Source organism: Mirounga leonina, unplaced genomic scaffold, assembly GCF_011800145.1.
Source record: "Mirounga leonina isolate KUSES-001 unplaced genomic scaffold, KU_Mleo_1.0 Mir_201, whole genome shotgun sequence".
In the NCBI taxonomy this organism is placed as follows: domain Eukaryota; kingdom Metazoa; phylum Chordata; class Mammalia; order Carnivora; family Phocidae; genus Mirounga; species Mirounga leonina.
In genome coordinates, this window is record NW_023270504.1 from 12,170,545 (window position 1) to 12,190,580 (window position 20,036).

At 39.8% G+C, this 20,036-nt stretch overlaps 1 protein-coding gene across 1 annotated transcript in view; it reads left to right on the top strand.

The window, feature by feature from the left end:
- The first annotated feature begins 14,798 nt into the window (after positions 1-14,798).
- ABCC9 (ATP binding cassette subfamily C member 9) overlaps positions 14,799-20,036 on the top strand; it is a 153,512-nt gene continuing 148,274 nt past the window's right edge. The window contains exons 1-2 of the mRNA XM_035028090.1: positions 14,799-14,886; positions 16,747-16,886. The gene's annotated coding sequence lies outside the window, so the exon portion shown is untranslated. The remainder of the gene's footprint in view (positions 14,887-16,746; positions 16,887-20,036) is intronic.

The following is a 20,036-nucleotide window of genomic DNA, read 5'->3' on the forward strand; positions in this document are numbered from 1 at the left end:
GACCCTGAGAAACACCACTTATAACCTTCAATGTAGTGAGAAGCTGTCTAAGGAATGAGAAGAAAGTGTGAGGAAAGAATCCATGAATAGGTCAAACAAAATCTCTCAAGAATGGAAATCCCTGCAACCCATCAGAAGACCTCAGTAGAGGCTCCATGGCTCTGAGCTAAGGTGGAGGAAATGAGCCCAAAGAGGTCGCACCCTGACTGGATATGAGTCTCTGATGTAGGAGAGTTAAGGGAATCTTAGAAGACTAAGCAGAATGTAGGCCTTTAGCAAGTATTTCATTCAGCCCCATCTGGGTTCCCCCCCTTCCTTTCTCCACACTCCAGACTATTGCCGGTGTACAGACTATCTGGTACTACAAGTGTAGAATATAAGGGGTGGGAGAGAATAGTCCAGGATAACTGCAGAGATTATTTTTACTATCCCTCCCCAGAAAAATTTCAGAACCCATCATTTAGGGAAAGCTTTTGAACTGCCTCACAAATCTGTTTCACATGGACAAATAACCAATGGAAGAATTTTGACATTAGTCCTCCAAGTGTGTCAATACAACATAGCTATATTTTCCTAACCCCAAAGAGTATTAACACTCTTTCTCACAGTCATTTTGACTCTTCTGATGTTCCCTTTTAATCAAATTGTCATTAACATCTGTTTTAAGCAACAAGACATTCCCACGGTAGCAAAACTATGATGATTTTTTCATATGGAGAAAGTAATGGAAGCACACGAATCGTGAAAACAAACAACTTGAAACATCTTGGGATTTGAGAAAAAAAACTTTGAGTAATTAATATAAACCTTATTTTGTGGAGGAAGAATGTGAGCAGGATACTCTACTCACAGTAGGTTCTCCTTTACTGCAGAGAAGAACCGAGCTGTAGCAGCACTTTGGTTATCCTGAGACAAGACTCAACTAGCTCTTCTGTCTTATCGCCCTCTCTGGGGACGTTCTCAAGATGGAAGGTGGGGTGGGAGGGATGGGGTGACTGGGTGATAGACACTGGGGAGGGTATGTGCTCTGGTGAGCGCTGTGAATTGTGTAAGATTGTTGAATCACAGACCTGTACCTCTGAAACAAATAATGCAATATATGTTAAGAAAAAAAAGAAGAAGAAGAAGAAGAAGGTAGCGGGAGGGGAAGAATGAAGCGGGGGAAATCGGAGGGGTAGACGAACCATGAGAGACGATGGACTCTGAAAAACAAACAGGGCTCTGGAGGGGAGGGGGGTGGGAGGATGGGTTAGCCTGGTGGTGGGTATTGAGGAGGGCACATTCTGCATGGAGCACTGGGTGTTATGCACAAACAATGAATCATGGAACACTTCATCTAAAACTCATGATGTAATGTATGGGGATTAACATAAGAATAAAAAAAAAAGATGGAAGGAGCCTTTCGGATTTATTGTCATTAATGGGTCTTTATTGTCATAGGCAATGTGTCAAGACAAAAAACTTTTCCTTAGTAGCTCTAGTACAGGATAAACCTAAGTGCCCGAAACTATTTTATGTAACCGGAGAAAGCACTTATCTTCGCTATTACTGCCATTCAAGGGCTAAAACTGTAGGTAGTTCCCACTCCCACTGGTATAATTTTTTACTCCTTTCCATGACAAAGAGAAGTCCTGAAAGCGGGCAAGTACCACAGAATTAACTTTGCCCATCTGTTCTTTTTAGAAGGGTTCTTGATTACTTTCCACAAACAAGAGCTAGCCTCAGGCTGATCAAAATTCATGGAAGGCTTGTGGCTCCTTTTAAACACCACAGTGTGGTATTGTACCCAAAATAAGTATGCTTCACAAAAGACAAAGGAAGTGTTGGTCTAGCAAAAGCATTCTATGTAAGTGCCTGAGATGTTGACTAACATTCTAGAAAATTCTTTGTGTAATTAAGCATTAAAAAGAGTATCTAGAAAAAAATCTCAAAGATATCTAGTGTCTCTCTCTCTCTCTAGTCTATTCTTATTTGATATATAATTTTCCTTAATTACATTCCTTCTTTTGTCTGTTCAACAGGTATTTATTGGGAGCCTATCAATCTCTGCTAGGCACTGGGTATAGAGTCTTGAACAAAACACATATTCTTCAACCTCATGGAGTTTTAAGTCTGCTGGGAAAGACAAAACCAAATTTATGCAAATAATTATAGAATCCCAATTTGGCAAGTTTCAATTGCTCCAGTTGCATGGAGCATTACTTTTATAGATAGTCATCCTATTTATATAGTACTATGAGAAAATTCTCCTAAAAAAAAAAAGAAAAAAAGAAAATTCTCCTAAATCTGTATCTACCTCATGTAGTGTGGACCATCACTTTTCATATGCTTCTAAGGAGCCATCTCATATGTTCGCACCATCTCCTTCACTCTTTGCCCGGGTTTTAAATCCTGTGTCAGGAAAGTGTTCTCTTTTATTCAAATGTATGTACCACCCCTTTTGATCCACCCTCAGAATTTAGCTCAATGTAGATTCACCCAACTTTTGCTAGTACATGTCGGCTGGATCCCACAGCTCTTCTGGGGTAGCATCCTTTTTCTCCTTTATCAAACCCAATATCCCAATATATCCTGGCTGAGTTACTGCTGTCCTAGAGACTGAAGGGCAAGTGGGGGTAGATCCCGATTGTAACTCATACTGTGCTACAAAAGCACCTCTATATAATCTTCAAGGAAGGGGGCAGCTCAGACCCTTAGTGGGGACGAGTAAGCCACTTGTGAGGCTCACAAGGCAGGGGAATCTGGGGATTCAAGAATTTCAGGTGATCTCATCCATGCGTCAGGATCTCAGTCTTCCCTATACAAATGATAAGATGACTAACTTAAAAAAGTTCAAGGATTCAGCAGCGAAACTACTAGAACAACAACAACAAAAGCCCAGTAAGTTCTCCAGTTTCATTACAAATAAACAAAGCCATTGACTTCCAAAATTTAAAAATTGGAAGTTATAAAATACAACTTCAAGATGTTCTATTCATACCAGCATATCAGTTATGTATTGCATTTTGTTGCTAACAACAGAGCTTGTTAAGATGTCTAGCTTTTAAATAATAAACTAATTTTCCTATGGAAGAATCACAAGCTATAAAATACAACTTTAAAGCTTTCCATTTACAATAGTGTATCAGTTATGAGGTGCATTTTGCTGCTTGTAACAGAGACTGAAAGTAGAAGCTGCATAAATAAGACAGGAGTCTCTTTATCTTTCACTAAAAAGAGGCCTAGAGATAGGCAGCCCAGAGCTGCTATGGTTCTATAATTGTTAGGCTTATCTCTTTCTGCTCTGTCATTCTTACAGAATGGCTTTCCAGCATCAAGTTTATTCCATGGTTCTAATAGCTGCTGGAGCTCCAGCGGTCACATCTGTAGTCCCAAGAGCAGAAAAGTAAAGGTCAAGTGGTGCATATACCCTAGCTGTATGTCCCCACTTTAACAAACATTTTCAGGGGTGTCATCTAACAACTTTCACTTATGTTGCACTGGCCAGAAATTAGCCACTGGCCACACCTACCTATAGGGAAGGCTGGGAAATGTAGTCTTTTAACTGAGCACCTTGCCCCCTCAAATCAAACCAATGTTATTTTATTAAAGGAGAAAAGGAGAATGAACATTAGTGTTGGCAACTAGCAATTGCTGCTATAAATAGCATTTAGAACTACATACTATTGATAACTACTGAGGATTTGTTCGTGGGCATATAAAATAAGATTTGAATAAATTAAATTTTACTGAAGCTGAAAATATCTTTGGATGTAATTAGAAGTGCATTGGTGGGCGCCTGGGTGGCTCAGTTGGTTAAGCGACTGCCTTCGGCTCAGGTCATGATCCTGGAGTCCCGGGATGGAGTCCCGCATCGGGCTCGCTGCTCGGCAGGGAGTCTGCTTCTCCCTCTGGCCCTCCTCCCTCTCATGCTCTCTGTCTCTCATTCTCTCTCTCTCAAATAAATAAAATCTTAAAAAAAAAAAAAAAAGAAGTGCATTGGTGACTTTGGGTGGGAGAAACCTGAGGATGAAGTGGATTGTTGTCAAGGCGCTAGCTTTTGTTTGGGGTAGTAGTTTGCAAGTGCTTACTTCATTGTTAAAAATTCATAGCTAATTAAATGCACAGAAGCAGACCATGCACGAACAAACAATAAGAGTGTGTCATCAGCCAAGATTTGTTATTAATCCATCTCAAAAAAGAAAGTGCAATTTTGAAATCTTACTTTTAAATTAAAAAATGACTCTAAAATGTAGATGGAAGTATAAATGGGTGGGAAAGCCAAAAAAAAAAAGTGGGAAGGGAGGAGAATAAAGAAAAAAATGTGCGCTGTCAGATTTTTTAAATTCCTGATACATCATTCTAATTAAGCACATTGCCTCTTGGAAGGAGGAATCAGATCCTAGTCATTATCCCATGCTGTTACTGATTCATGGTGATGTCCTTTGCATATTTTGTCAGGAGTAATGGAAAGGGATTCGTTGTTCACCCTTCTACGCTAAAAAAAGGTGATTATTGCTGTGCTTATTCTACTGTATTTTCCATGACTCATCTATGGATTTTGAGGTGCCATTTATTTATTTATTTATTTATTTATTTATTTATTTATTTATTCTGATGTAGTGTTCCATGATTCATTGTTTGCATATAACACCCAGTGCTCCATTCAATACGTGCCCTCTTTAATACCCATCACCAGGCTAACCCATCCCCCCACCTCCCCTCCCCTCTAGAATCCTCAGTTTTTTTCTCAGAGTCCATAGTCTCTCATGGTTCGTCTCCCCCTCCTATTTCCCCTCCTTCATTTTTCCCTTCCTACTATCTTCTTCTATTTTTTTTTAACATATAATATATTATTTGTTTCAGAGGTACAGGTCTGTGATTCATCAGTCTTACACAATTCACAGTGCTCACCATGGCACATACCCTCCCCAGTGTCTACCACACAGCCACCCCATCCCTCCCACCCCCCACCACTCCAGCAACCCTCGTTTGTTTCCTGAGATTAAGAATTCCTCATATCAGTGAGGTCATATGATACATGTCTTTCTCTGATTGACTTATTTTGCTTAGCATAATACCCTCTAGATCCATCCACATTGTTGCAAATGGCAAGATTTCGGGGTTTTTGATGGCTGCATAATATTCCATTGTGTGTGTGTGTGTGTGTGTGTGTGTATACACACATACCACATCTTCTTTATCCACTCATCTGTCGATGGACATCTTGGCTCTTTCCATAGTTTGGCTATTGTGGACATTGCTGCTATAAACATTGGGGTGCACGTACCCCTTTGGATCACTCCATCTGTATCTTTGGGGTAAATACCCAGTAGTGCAATTGCTGGGTCATACGGTAGCTCTATTTTCCACTTTCTGAGGATCGAGGTGCCTTTTTATGTGTGCCATTACCACCTTCTGTTGAGGACACTGCTGGTTACCTATTCTCTCTCTTTCTACCTTGGTCTTATTCAGAACCATCAATAATGTGAAAGTGGAAATGTGTAACTACCAGAAAATTTTCTTAAAAGACAGCAGATGTGCACCCTTTGAACTTTCTGCCATTTCTCCCTTCCTGCTGCCTAGGAGGCAGAGGTAATGCATTTGCGAGCATGAAGGATGGGAGAGCTTAGTGCTTCTTTGGGGCCCCCGTGACTCTGTGGAGCCAGTTTCAGGCCTGGGCTGCACTCTCTGATCTTCATTAAACAGGCGAGCACAAACTCGTGCTTTTCAGCTTCTCTAGGAGGGTCTCTGTTATATGCAAATGACCCCAGTCCTAACTGACACACTTTCCTTCTCTTGGTTATATGCCAACTATTTTAAGAATCAGAGGCCACAGGAAACCAGCAGCAGAATATTAGACAGAACCCACATTCTGATGCAGGATCTTGAAGACAGTAGTGTAGATTCTTTCTATTGTGCATTGGAACAGATTCTCTCATACGCACATTCACTGTATTTTACAGTCATATCTTACGAGGAGGAAAATTACCTCTTCCAAAGTTGTCTCCTCCATCCTGAAAAAGTGTAGGAGGTTGTTATAGTAGCACTACATGAAAAATTGTATTTAAAATACGAAGTGAAGCATTAGTAAACCGAAATTCTCTGGGATTGATTAATATGATAGTTGCAGCGCAGAAAACATATTTGATGAAGTTCTTGTCTATATAATATCCAGACACAGAGAAGTATGGCATTCCTAAATGTTTCCACCTCAGTAATATTTTTGAAATGTTGTCTTGTTTAACACTTGAAATATAGTTGACCTTTGAACAACAGGGGTTTGAACTGTGTAGATATACTTGTGTGTGGCTTTTTTTTTTTTTGATAAATGTATTACAATACTGTAAGTGTGTTTTCCTTACAATTTCTTAATAACATGTCTTTTCTCTAGCTTACTTTATTGTAAGAATACAGTATATAATACATATAATATACAAAATATGTATTAATCAACTGTATTTGTTATCACTAAGGCTTCCGGTCAACAGTAGGCTATTAGTAGTTATTATGCTTTGGGGGGTCAAAAGTTATACGCTGATTTTTGAGTGGGGGGGTCATGGGCTAACTGTATATCCTTTACTATCGCTGTTACTTCAAATGGAAAGTCCTTGCTCCAAATCTGAAGTGGGAGTTGTAGTGATCCCAGCCAACAACCTGAAAGTCAAAGAGTAAAGTTTGGTCAACGCAGAGGACAGAGCAGCATAGATTTAGGAGAGCTGGGGAGGAAAGGTGAAAAGTAAAGAAAAGACTGGAAGCGAATGGAAGATGGTTGAGAGTGCAGGAGAACTCTCGTTTGTAGGTCTCGCTGGGTAAAGTAAGCTTTGCCAGAAACTATAACCAGCCCTAAAGGATCATGGGATTCTTGGCTGTTCAGTAGCTCTAGCTTGTGACATGCAAACAACTTCTTCAAAGTCTATGGATACAAGGTCCAACCGTCAGAGTTGAATTCACTTCACTGCTAAGTTGGAAACTTCTAAGTTGCTTCTTTCCAAGTGTATTTTCATCATGTACCTCATTCTTTGAAAAATGTGGGGAAAAAATTGAAAGAATTAATTATTCAGTGTTTTCATAGCTAGTGAAATGCTGTTTTATGATAAGAGCCTTCTAAAAATTTAGGTGCCACTATAAAAGGCACATTTTAAGTTTAAAGATTTAAGATGGAGACAGTTTTGATTTTTTTTTTTTTTATTCCCATTCTACATATTATCTTGGCAGTTTGGTTCAAAGGACATTTGTTAGGAGTCAATGCCCCACTACCTGCTGGAGATATGGTGATGATGAGGACCCTATCCCTGACTCGCAGATAAAGTACTTTTACTGTGTAAATGCTATAATTCTGTCTGCAGTTACCTTTTATACTAGTTAAATGAGCAAAATGCTTACGTTGTGTCAGGAATATTCAGTCTCTTGACTCGGCACTAGGGGGAGCAAAACCGCAGAATAAAAGCTGAGAAAATTTGAGCTTCACAATCATGATGGGAAGATTGAAAATTACAAAATTTCAGAAATGAATGGCTGAGAAGTGGTAGGATATTTAACAGTCTGTGATGGTGAGCAACTGCCGTAACCAGTCAGGAAAGTACTTTCTTTTTTTTTTTTTTTTTTAATTTTTTATTTATTTGACAGAGAGAGACACAGCGAGAGGGAACATAAGCAGGGGGAGTGGGAGAGGGAGAAGCAGGCTTCCCGCGGAGCAGGGAGCCCGATGTGGGGCTCGATCCCAGGACCCTGAGACCATGACCTGAGCCAAAGGCAGACGCTTAATGACTGAGCCACCCAGGCGCCCCAAGGAAAGTGCTTTCTAAGTGAGGTCAGACAGTGGAAGTTGGAGATGTTGGTCTGGATCACTGAAATCTGGTTTTTTTTTTTTTTTAAGATTTTTTTTTTTTTATTAGAGAGAGAGAGAGTACAAGCAGGGGGAGCAGCAGGTAGAGGGAGAAGGAGAAGCAGGCTCCCCGCTCAGTAGGGAGCCCGACGTGGGGCTCGATCCCAGGACCCTGGAATCGTGACCTGTGCTGAAGGCAGCCGCTTAACCGACTGAGCCACCCAGGTGCCCAGGATCACTGAAGTCTTTTTAAGGGAAGTTTTTCCAAGACTGGAACTTGTCGAGTCCATATATTAAACAGCATCCAGGAAACTAAAGCCTATCATGCTCAAGGACTTTGCTGCCAAGTTTTGCTAGTTAGCTGGGATAAAGCAAGGATGAGCAGGTAGAATAGTTTTGTGCCAAGAGCAATACAATTATGAGCTGGTTTTAATAAGTAGACCCTTGAAAACAAAGGACTTTTGGAATAACGGTAATTTTATAATGCAGAGAACATACTATGTTATTTCCTGGTAAGAACATTTAAAAAAATCAAGACTTTTTTTAAAATAAAAAAAAATTATTTAAGTAGGCTCCACACCCAGCATGGAGCCCAACGTGGGGCTTGAACTCATGACCCTGAGATCAAGACCTGAGCTGAGATCAAGAGTCAGACACTTAACCGGCTGAGCCACCCAGGCACCCCATAAAAAAAAAATCAAGAAATTTTGAATCAAAGACAATGAATTATGGGGAAAAAAAGATTGCAGTACTGAGGACAGAAAAATAGCGAACATGTATGAAGTGCCTATCCTTATGATTTATATATGTTGTCATTTAGGTTTCCCTAGGATGGTAATGAGATTGGTGACGCCAACCATATTTTTCAACTTAGAACACAGGCTCATTATACTAATAATTATTTGTTCATCACACTCTAACGTATTTATATAGTAAATATGATCAGAATCAACACAAAACATGGTTAACTTATTTTATTTTATTTTTTTGCCTTGACAAATAGCTTTAGAAGATGGAGACTTTATTAAAATACAGTAGAAAGACATAGTTAACTTTATTTTAAAATTGAATGCAAACACTGAAAGCGCAAATTGTCTGAGAAAAACTTGTAATATTTGGCATTTGACATTTAATGGAAAAATGAATTCTTGAAGAGTAAACTATATGTCTTATGACCAAAAGAGAAAGCTCAGTTCATATTGTTCTTGACTTTTAAAAGTGGTGGTTTTATTACTTATTTGAGCTGACTATATAAATAGAATGTGTTTACTATCAGGAGTCACATATACCCTATAAAGTCCCTCTGATTCCTTATGCTGATTCAGGTGGTGTTGATGTCACTGGTCTTTGGTTGTTTCATTACATGACTGTGTTGATGTGGGTATGAGAATATGATATACCAACTCAGATCCCTTTTAGAAATCTCCTGGTGTTAGTGACTGGTGAGTAGGACCTGTTAAACTCCTAACTGAGAACAAAAGACACTGAGTTTACCTTTTAAGCACAAAGAATGTCCCCTGCTCCCTACTCCTAAATTATGGGACACCCTTCCGTTGGGTTTGCAAAGTGGTGGGTTCCCACAAAACCCTGAGGGGAAAGAGAAAAATAGTTATGTACCTAACCCCTAATTCCCAAATTGGAGGACACTAGACTTGCGTATTCTGAAATTTGGGTTATATAAATTGGGGAATGCCATTGACTTTTCATCTGGATATTTCTGAAGACAGGGAGCCCACTGGTGGGTAGTTTCACAGAAGCAGGAGGCCAGCAGGGCATGAGCGTCTCATAGGGTGCCTATGAAGAGGACATGCTGAGGGCCACCATATCCCTACTCCCAGAACGCATGGGAGCTAGTGTTCAAGATTCCACCTGAGAGAGCCCAAAGTTGAGCAGAGAGATAAGAGCCACTTAGATTGTTGTTCCCAGAAGGTGTACCCAGAAGGCTGTATGCACCACTGGTGAGGGTTTGGCTAAGAAAACCCCAGATGCCATCTACATGGAGACTCCCATATCACCAGAATCAACTGACATCACACTTAAACTGATGGAGGACGGACAGGGACCTCCTCTCATCCCTCTAAAAGCACCTGACCGTGACTTTGTCTTTGGCCAATTCCAGGGGCCAGACCAGAGGGTGACATTGGTAGCAGAAGCCTCTGAAGAGGAACAGATAGGAGGTGGGCAGAGAAAATCAGGGAGGTGGAGAAGGACGTCAGGAGAAGACGACTTAAAACCTGACAGTATATGTTTTCATGAAAAGATTAAGGGACAAATACCAGTGGATGGGACTGAACTCATCAGGAAGGATTGAATCAGCATGAGTAGGGGTTCACAGGCTTGGAGCCAAACTACCACGTTTGAATCCTGGCTCTTCTGTTCACTAGCTATGTGACCCAGAGCCATTAATTTGTCTGCACCTAAGATTTTTTAAAAAATTAAAGGGACTATGCAGCGTCTTGGACATAAGAAACACTTATGACATGTTAGATATAATAATGATGGTGATGATAACAAATTCACCACCCAGACATGAGTGGGCTCATAAACGTGGCACCAGTTAGAGAAAAACACATCCTAATTTTGTACATAACTGAGTTCCAATGCTCTATTTACACAAAATGACACATGGTTTATGTTTATATGAAGCATGATATAAAGTTAATTATTATTATTATTTTTTATTTAAAGATTTTATTTATTTGACAGAGAGAGACACAGTGAGAGAGGGAACACAAGCAGAGGGAGTGGGAGAGGGAGAAGCAGGCTTCCTGCCGAGCAGGGAGCCTGATGGGGGGCTTGATCCCAGGACCCCGAGATCATGACCTGAGCCGAAGGCAGATGCTTAACAACTGAGCCACCCAGGCGCCCCAATATATAAAGTTAATTATTAATAAAATATCCTTTTACCAATTATATAGTTTATACTCTTAAAACTGAGTACATAAAAATAAAAAAAAAACTATAACCAAAGTGGTTGTTTTATTCAAACAAAATAAAGACATTCTTTACTTTTTAAATCAAATCTCAAAACATGGATTTTGGGGACATAAATTCTCACCTTGTGTTGAAATAAATGGCCATTATACACACTGCTTTTTGTAAGATTAAATGTTAATTCCGTTGTGCAGCACACAGACTTTAGATCTGGTCCCTGTCTGCCCATCCAACCTCTTATTGTTCAGTCACGATATCCATTCTCTCGCCTTTACACAGGGTCTTTTTTCTGCTTGTACAAACACACACACACACACACACCCCTCTTTGCCATAGGCAGCTTCTTCTGTTTTCCTCAAATATAATTGTAACTCTTTTCTACTCTGAAACACCTTCTATGAATTCATTCTTTCAACATTCATTTTAACATTCATTCTTTCAGCAAATATTTCCTGAACACACAATTGTTTCAGGCACCATTCCATGCCCTTGGAGTACAGTATTGAGCATAGATATGTCTCTGGTCTCAAGGAAATGGCATGCTAGCGGGAAGAGACAGATGAATAGGAAGACAAAATAAATGAATAGCAGTGACATTTAGGTCAGTGAAGAGGAAAGACTTTCTAAATGATAAAACTGCTAAGACATATATTCTATGGTAGCAGAAACTACTTATCTGTTCTCACTACTGTAACCCCAGGGCCTAGGACAGTGCCGGGAATATAATTGATCCTCAATAAACATTTTTTTTTTTTTAATATAGCCATGAATGCAATGGGTACTTCTGGAATGTAAGGGCAGAGTGTTCCAGGCAGAGGAAAGAGTAAGTGCAAAGGTCTTACAGGAGGAAGGAGTTTGGCATGGTTGAGGAACACAAAGTAGGCCAAGGAGCCAGAGCAAGAGCAGTAGGAAGTGTGGTCAGACAGGAAGACAGGACTTTGTAGATTCTGGCCTAGGGTACAGTAGGAAGCCATTGAAAGCAGGTGGAAACTTGCACATACTTCCATTATATATTATCATACTGTTTTATAATTTCTTCATCCACCCTATTAGGTATATTTTTTTTCCACTTTGTCATTGTTTTCTGCTTCTTTCTTTATTATTCCTTTTATTCTACTTACTTTGCATTTATTCTTTTTTTTTTCACTTGTTTCTTGATTTTGATGCTTGATTTATTTTTTACTAATTTTACTAGTTTTACTAATACATGAATATAACACTATAAAATTTTTCTAAATCTTACTTCAACTTTATTCCGTAAGTTTTTTTTAAAGATTTTATTTATTTATTTGAGAGAGAGAATGAGATAGACAGAGCATGAGGCGGGGAGGATCAGAGGGAGAAGCAGACTCCCTGCCGAGCAGGGAGCCCGATGCGGGACTCGATCCCGGGACTCCAGGATCATGACCTGAGCCGAAGGCAGTCGCTTAACCAACTGAGCCACCCAGGTGTCCTATTCCGTAAGTTTTGATAAGCAGTGTTTTTCATAACACATAAACTGTTTTATCTCAATTCGGATTTCTTCTTTGACAGTTTAATTATTAAGAAGTGTGTTTTTATTTTTTTTTATTTTTATTATTTTTTTTTTATTTATTCATTTGAGACACAGAGATACAGAGAGAGAGAGCATGAGCAGGGAGAGAGGCAGAGGGAGAGGGAGAAGCAGGCTTCCCACGGAGCAGGGAGCCCGATGCGGGGCTCGATCCCAGGACCCTGGGACCATGACCTGAGCCGAAGGCAGACGTTTAACGGACTGAGCCACCCAGGCGCCCAAGAAGTATGTTTTTAAATTCCCAAATAGGGCGCCTGGGTGGCTCAGTTGGTTAAGCGACTGCCTTGGGCTCAGGTCATGATCCTGGAGTCCCTGGATCGAGTCCCACCTCGGGCTCCCTGCTCAGCGGGGAGTCTGCTTCTCCCTCTCCCACTCCCCCTGCTTGTGTTCCCTCTCTCACTGTGTCTTTCTCTGTCAAATAAATAAATAAAATCTTTAAAAAAAAAAAATAAAAAATAAATTCCCAAATATATGAGCTGTTGGTTATCTTGTTTTTAATTTTGTTATGGTAAGAAAACATGGATTACTATACAGACATGAGTCACATGTGAAACTTGCTTTGTAGCCTGATATGAGGTCAAATTTTGTAAATGTACCATATGTGCTTCAAAATAATGTTTTTGTAATTATTAGATACCAGTCTCTCTATATGTGTATTATATCCTGTATGTTAACGGTGTTGTTCAAATCACCTACATTTTTAGTAAATTTCCATCTCTCTACCCTATCACTTACTGAAAGAACAGTTCTAAAGTTTATGATCACAGTTGTAGGCTTGTCACCTTCTCCTGGTAACTTTGTCAGTTTTGTTTTTCATATAATTCACGTATGTTGTTGGGTGCAAAAGGTATGTATCTTGCTAATGAATTGCTCCTTTTATAAACCCTTTTGAAATATAATGGTGCTTTTGTTCACCCAGATGTCTCTTTCATCTGATACTGACTGATATGGCCATATCAGCTGGTGCCGTGTCATTCCTGCTTCCCACTTCCCACATTTCACTTTGTGTCCTTCCTTCTCCCTTCCTATTGGATAAATCATGGTTTTTCAAAATTTCCTTTTATTCTCCTTTTATTATTGTATGACAAAAATGCAATCACTTTCTATCCTTTGAGTAGATAAATTCACAGTGTTCACATATGGCATAGAAAGTGTAAAGATGACTAGTATTTTGGGGTGCCTGGGTGGCTCAGGCGGTTAAGCATCTGCCTTCGGCCCAGGTCGTGATCCCAGGGTCCTCTCTGCTCAACGGGGAGCCTGCTTCTCTCTCTTCTTCTGCCACTCCCGGTGTTTGTGCGCTCTCTTTCTCTCCCTGTCAAATAAATAAGTACATTCTTAAAAAAAGATAACTAGTATTTTACTCTCCTCTCAGATTATATAAAATTGGTAGAATGCATTAACTCTAATCTCACCTGAGCTCTACTTACATGTTATTGTTTCTGAAATTCGCCTTGCTTTTGAGCCCTCACCTCTCCAAAGTGAGCATTTTTGTTGTGGGGATGGTAGCTTTCAGAGTCTATGGCAATTTAGTTGAGCCCATATCCATTTACCCACTTTCTTTTTACTGTTCTGCATGGTTTCTTGGATCTCAGACCTTCCTCCTGGGGTCAATCTCTTTCTTTAGTGAAAATCTATTAATTACATTATAAAATCTCCCAGTCACTGTCTAAAGATTTTGTTTTGTTTTTTTTTTAATGTAATCTCTACACCCAAAGTGGGGCTTGAACTCATAACCCTGAGGTCAAGAGTCACATGCTCTACCTACTGAGTCAGCCATGCACCCCTCACAGTCACTGTCTGAAAATGGTTTTATTTTCTCCTTCATTAGTGATATTTTAGTTTGGTTTATATTATATTGACAGTCATTTTCCACTTTGAAGACATTATTTTTCTGTCTTCTGGCCTCTTTTGTTGCTGTCCTGGTAGTCTAATTATTGTTTCTTCATGGCTAATCTACCTTTCCTTTCTGGTTACTTTTAAAATCTTCTCTCTGCTTTCGTGTTATGCAATGTCTCTTTCAGATGCATTTACCTTTTTTTTTTTTTTTTGGTCCTATATAGGAATTGTGTTGTTTCCTCTCTTTCATCACTTCTGTAAACTACTTTTTTTCCTCTCCACCTTCTTTTTATTCTTCTCTTGGGAATTATTATTAGACCCATGGCCAACCTTCTCATTGTTTCCCTGTTGCTCTTAAACTCTCTACCCTACTTTCCATTTTTAGTTCTCTCCATCTGTATCCTGGATAATTTATATATTCTGTCAAGTTGTTTTTCTAGTACACAAAGTCCTTAGTAGCCCTAAATACTTCTGTTGTGTCTGAAGACTCTGTCTCAGATGGATTTTTTTCCCTTGTATGTTTTGTAATTTTTTTTCTAGACAGTTTGTCTTTAGAGATGCTTGTTTATTTGCCTGGAAGAATCCCATGGGAGTATATTGGGTCGTAGTCCTCAGAACTAGACACTTGACATGAGGGTTCAGGGGCTGTGCTTATTAAGGGAGTGGAGGAAAACAGGAGAGAGAAGAAGAGGAATCTGAACAAGGGTGTGGTCTCGGGCAAAGTCCCATGGAAAACGATCTTAGGCTGATTCTGCAGGTGACTTTGGAGTCTAAGTTATGCCACAGAGCTGTTGCCACTGAGACTAGAGAGCTCTGAAAAATGGGCGGGAGGATGTGTCTTGAAGGGCCATGCTCTGAAAAAGGAGGCCCAGTAGTGCTGGAAAAGCATAGGAAAGCATACCCAGGAGGGAGTCCCTGCCTTAAGAAACAGGAAAAATGGATCCAGGGGATCCGGGTGAAGCACAGACACTGCTGTTATCCACTCAGATGTCTTTGCAGGGCGATTTTACATTAGATTCTGCCAAGCACTTAAGGATGTAACTGGCTAAGGACCAATATTTATGTTTGCTTCTCAGTTTGAGGATTCTCTGATACCTTGTGGGTTTCTATTCTGAAAAGTGCAGGCCAAAGGAACGGATTTCTCATTTAAGACTTGTTTTCTCCCAAAGTGCAAGCCAAGATGAGCTTGCATGTCAGCTGCCTGGCTGCTGAGCCACTTTTTTCCTTCCTAGCTTCTCTACATTAAGGGCACAGCTTCTCCAGGACAGGCCTTTCAACAAGGTTTCACTTCTAAACCTTAATCGTGTTCTATGCAAGGATTAAAATCCAATCCAGGTATTAGCTGGTCTAATTAGCCCTCCACATCCCTCCCCTATCACTTCTGAGGACTGCATACATGGTTGCACACTGGTCTGGTTAGAGACTTGGGGCTGCGTTTGTGAAAAGGGTCTTACTCTTCTTTTGTTTTAAAAATTTTTTTAAATATTTATTTACTTATTTACTTACTTAACTCTTCAGTGTGGATCTTCTGTCTCTTCTCTCTTGCAGGTGAGTTTTATGTAGGAAGAACTTCAAATTCAAACTGTAAGTAAGATTTCTGTCCTTCCAGTCTTGGTTTGGACCCGGTAGTCTCCGGTCCTCAGTGGGGTCCTAAATTGTCCTTAATTGTGAAGATCAGCGATGGAAAAAAGTTGGAGAGAGGAGACAGAGAAAGCCGTGAGATCAAAGAGTTCCAGAAACAGAAGTGTGGAAAACTTGATATCCTCAAAAAGGATAAACGGGAAGAACGTGTCACCACTCTACCCAGAAGAGGAGGTGAACGTAGTTGTGTGCTCTGTGACCTGCAGATATATTTTATTTCTGTAGCATGAAAAGAATGGGTAGGAAATTCGCTCTTTTAAGTTCCTTTTCTCCCCCCTAGAATATAATATGAGGTTTCTGAGATAGCTGGAGAAACAACTGAAATGCTATTTTCCTCAGTTTTCCTTTTATCCCAAGGAAACCGAAAAATCTTCAAATGTATGACGAGAAATGAGCTTAATGTCTTGAACTCTGATAGTTTTCTTCAGTAGTTTCTTAAAAGTACTGACACGATACTGCAGTATTACTTATAAGGTAGCAATACTTACAAGGTAGCAGGCCAAATAAAGGTGTGCAAGAAGTGTTTAGGCTTCCAGCAAGGAAAACTTTTAACAAATGACTCCAATGTAGATTGTAGGACTAACACCGAACTTCAAGCTTAGTTCCAAACTGTTAAGCATTATCTTGACTTCCTCAAATACAGATAGCTGGACTGAAAACATTCTAGGTTGGTATTAGTGTAACACATGGAAAAAATCAAATAGAAGATTCAAGACTATTTATGAAGAGGGTTGATTCTGCCCAATTTGGCCAACAGACTTGTCACGATCATGATCCTGTGGGGCTGCTATTCTGTCAGGAAGAGTTCTTTACCTGTTTATAAAGACAGGAGAAGGATTTGTTGAGAATAACTGTATTTATGCTGTAGATGATAGTGGTATTCAGTTTCTTACAGAGACCATGCTGTAAAAGAGACCAAGCTGTAAAAATTATCCACAACTCCGTTTCTTTCTAATAGTAGTTTTCTATTCCCTAGGAACTGGAGAAAACCCTTAAGCAAATACAGCAGTTATCTCAGCTTGCATCCCTGGATATAAAAATATCTATATAAGTCTGGAAGACTGGGAGTAGGCAACACAGCAAGAGTCTGTTTTCCTACCAAGAAAAACGCCTCAGGTAAGAGAAAGTAGAAGTACAGAAGTTTGGTCAAGTCTGATATATTACTGTTAGAAGGGAGTGTATTTGCATTAGTCACTTAGATTATCAATCAGTCCAGCCATCCTCATGTAAAATCAAGCATGTAAAATCTCCAAAAGCTGTTGCTCTACAACCTCCATGAGACATCGAGTCTTCTGGAAATGGTGGCACTGGGGACACAGGGACAGAATGTTAGCTGCATTGGTGGTGCAGATAATAATGAAGAACTGGTTGCAACACCTTTTATTCTCTGGAATGGAACCCCTGACTAGATATGAAGTCTTAGGCTACTTGGCATCGTCAGTGGTACTTCCTGTGGGAGAGTGGGCAGTGATATTGTCGATGGGTAACAATAGCCTAGCTGCTACTCTTAACTTAGGCACCATTAGACACATTATCTCAGTGATCTGGACCAGGATGTAAGAAAAACAGTAGGTTTCCCTATGGTAGTCCACAGAATGTTCTTAAAACTCATGTGAGATGCCCACTGGATATTCTTAAATTTATTTGGAAAGTTCTTCTGCAGGTTATATTTCTTGAGGAGTAAGTAAGATTCTGTCTAGATAGCTTTTCTTTTCTTTTTTTTTAGTAGTTGTTCTTGTCATCTTGTTCTTAAATTCAAACTATTATGGCTCAGAAAACATAGGTGACATATGTATGGTCAGAAGAATGATCTCCATTCTGCTTTCTCTTCCCAAATCGTCCCAACTCTGCTCCTCTTCTGTGTATCTGTGGCAGATGCTGAGGTGTGCTGTCAGACCCCCTTCAAAAGGGCCTGCTACCCAGCCACGAGGAGAGGAGGGTGGGAGCTGACAGTCTCCAGCCACTGGCTTTCTTAGGATCTGCCTCAGCTTTTGAACAGAAGTCAAGTTCTTCTCAGTGTGCGCCCCAGCCAGTGACTGAGCTGACTGAGCCAAATGGTGCTTCAGGGGGCTGCAAGGGCTTGGCTTTGCTCTGACAATTCCCGCGGGGCTGGGAGAGCTTCTGTCAGGTCTGTGTCGTGGTCTGACAGCTCCCTCTGTCCGATCCTACATCCTCCTCCTTTCTTTTAAGGTGTTCTACTTTCCAATCAACTATATGCACTCCTAACTCATCTCGGTATTTGCTTTCTAAAGAGTCCAAAAGGAAGGGTATCCCACACTGTCCTCATTCCATACAGTTCTGTGTTATGATATTCTGTGCTGCACAAAACCCTTCTGTTCCAGCACCTTCGTTCTTAATTTTTTCTTACGCAGTTAAATTGGTACTGTTATAGGAGACCTGATTTTGGATTCAGACTTGTTTTGGGTTTGAATCTCAACTTTGCCTTATACATAGCAGTATGAACTTGACCGAGTTGTTAATTTCTTTGAACCCCTATTTTTTTCATCCTTCCAGCCTGGAACTCAGCTGGAAACAGATCCCCCCGTTGGATGGAAACATGAATGCATATAACTGATGTGCAAAACAATTAGGCATCCTCCTAACAGTTCCAAAGACAGAGATCCCATTTCATGCCCACTGTGGACGGCGTGGATTTAGTTATATTTACGTTAAGTTTTTATTTTCCTGTATAAGAAGAATTTACCACTAACATGTATAAAATGGAGGGAACGTTATTTTTTCTTCTTGCTATTAAGAAGAAATCCCCTGCACTGTAAAATTTGCTTGCTTATTCCTTCTCCCCTCAGAATTTCTAATTTTAATCATATCTCATCTTTTGCCTCTCTTGAAGTAAATCTTTTCTTCCTTAAAGTTTGGTATATTTTCCTACTCATTAATTAAGTTTTGTTATTTTCCTGTGACGAGGTTATTAGCTCTTGCTTTTTACAATTAATAGTTCAGTTTTGGGATGAGAATTATGTCTATTGTGTTATTTACTGTATTTTGAAAGAGAGGTTTCACTCCATTTAACTTCCTCTTTGTCTTTTAAAATAACTACTTGAAATATTTTCCCTGGTATTTTTCCACAGAAACAAAAAATTGGGAGAAAGGCGAAAAGTGAAGGGGAATTATGGAAAATGTTTTAAATTAGTTTTCTTTTTTTTCCTTCTTTTCACTTTCCTTGCCAAGTTTAAACCCATGAAGTCTTGACTAGATACTAAGTACAGAAAGGACCCAAACAAACCGAACCTGCTTTAAATATGGTTACATACTCCTAAATTATATTTTGATAAGGAATCTTTTTTAGTGTAACAAGTATTTATAATAAATAAACACCAGATAATAGTAACATCTTACCATTTTATGGTATTTTACAGTTTGCCAAGGGCTTTTACTTTGCCTTATTTTAATTGTGTATAAAAATACCCAAAAAAGTTCATACTGTCCCTTTTGGACTTTTCAGAATTCTGTTTATATGGTACTAAGAAGATTGAAATGATGTGTAATAGAATGTTAAAATGAAAGCCTTGCTTGAGACCTTAAGACAGCAGAGCCCAGAGACTCCAGACACACAGGACAATCCTCCCCCAACTTTCTGGGGAGACAAGGGACTTGAGAGCAGTCACAAATCACAGCCGAGCAAGCACAGCCCATAGGAGTGTAGTTCTACTATGTCTCAAACTTCACCTCTCCCTCCAGCCTCTCGCCTTTGGGAATTTCCAGGGATGATGCAGTATCTGTTCGCTTGGTCCCTCTAACTGCAGGAGACACATATTAAGCTCACCAACTGGTCTCCTTAAATCTCCTCTCCCATGATTGGGGTTAAGAGGAAACTTCTCATAGTCTTTCTTTCCAGCGGGGGCTCTTTTAAAAGACTTTTCCCAAAGTGCCCTCCAGAAATCACCTTCTGTGTGCTAAGTCCTGACTCCTGCGGGCAAGGAGCCTTTAAGAATTATCTGACTGGTTTTAGCCAGCTAGTTTTTGCAAGTCCTACAGGGTGTTCTTCCTTATATTGATATCTGAAATCTGTTGGTCTCCGTCTAAACTTCTATTTTGAGAGCCAACTACAAATAAAATTTTGAAAAATAGTAAATAGTAAATACATGTGCAGCTTGCATTGAGAAATGTATGCCATCAGAGCTTGTCCTCTATCAAAAATCAATGACTCTGACTTCAGCAAATATTCACTTAGGATTTTTCTAGAGGCCAAACTCAGAAAAAAACAAAAGTATTTGAAAAAAAAAAAAAACCCAAAAACCCAAAAGT